Source organism: Triticum aestivum, unplaced genomic scaffold (assembly GCF_018294505.1).
Source record: "Triticum aestivum cultivar Chinese Spring unplaced genomic scaffold, IWGSC CS RefSeq v2.1 scaffold167202, whole genome shotgun sequence".
Classification (NCBI taxonomy): domain Eukaryota; kingdom Viridiplantae; phylum Streptophyta; class Magnoliopsida; order Poales; family Poaceae; genus Triticum; species Triticum aestivum.
Genome location: NW_025307148.1, coordinates 1 through 728, shown reverse-complemented (window position 1 = coordinate 728; position 728 = coordinate 1). Strand labels below are relative to the sequence as shown.

General features: G+C 50.7%; 2 non-coding genes across 2 annotated transcripts; both read right to left on the bottom strand.

Moving 5' to 3' along the window:
• Positions 1-129: 129 nt before the first annotated feature.
• Positions 130-248, bottom strand: LOC123179582 (5S ribosomal RNA). Its single transcript, XR_006490476.1, has one exon. It is a non-coding gene; the product is annotated as a 5S ribosomal RNA (ribosomal RNA).
• Positions 249-545: 297 nt separating this feature from the next.
• Positions 546-664, bottom strand: LOC123179583 (5S ribosomal RNA). Its single transcript, XR_006490477.1, has one exon. It is a non-coding gene; the product is annotated as a 5S ribosomal RNA (ribosomal RNA).
• Positions 665-728: the final 64 nt, after the last annotated feature.

Here is a 728-nt window from a genome sequence, read left to right as displayed (position 1 = left end):
GACGCTGGACCCGTGAATCGTGAGCACCCAGCTATGACTTACCGCACTCGTGCAAAATAATAAAACACGGTAAATATATTACTTACACGTGCGTTTTGTTTTGCAAGCGGCGCGAAAAAAATTAAAAAGGGAATGCAACACGAGGACTTCCCAGGAGGTCACCCATCCTAGTACTACTCTCGCCCAAGCACGCTTAACTTCGGAGTTCTGTTGGGATCCGGTGCTTTAGTGCTGGTATGATCGCATCCGACATGTTACCCCGGTCTTCGTCCCTTATCCTTGCCCCTCCCAGCTCCACTACAAAGACGATTGTACATTGCTTTCGCCGCTCCCTCTCAACTATGGAGACGAGTTTAACGCGGTTTCCACCCCTCCCTCTCAACCGCACCAGTGCACGCTTGCCGCGCCACAACGCCGACGCTGGACCCGTGAATCGTGAGCACCCAGCTATGACTTACCGCACTCGTGCAAAATAATAAAACACGGTAAATATATTACTTACACGTGCGTTTTGTTTTGCAAGCGGCGCGAAAAAAATTAAAAAGGGAATGCAACACGAGGACTTCCCAGGAGGTCACCCATCCTAGTACTACTCTCGACCAAGCACGCTTAACTTCGGAGTTCTGATGGGATCCGGTGCTTTAGTGCTGGTATGATCGCATCCGACATGTTACCCCGGTCTTCGTCCCTTATCCTTGCCCCTCCCAGCTCCACTACAAAGACGATTG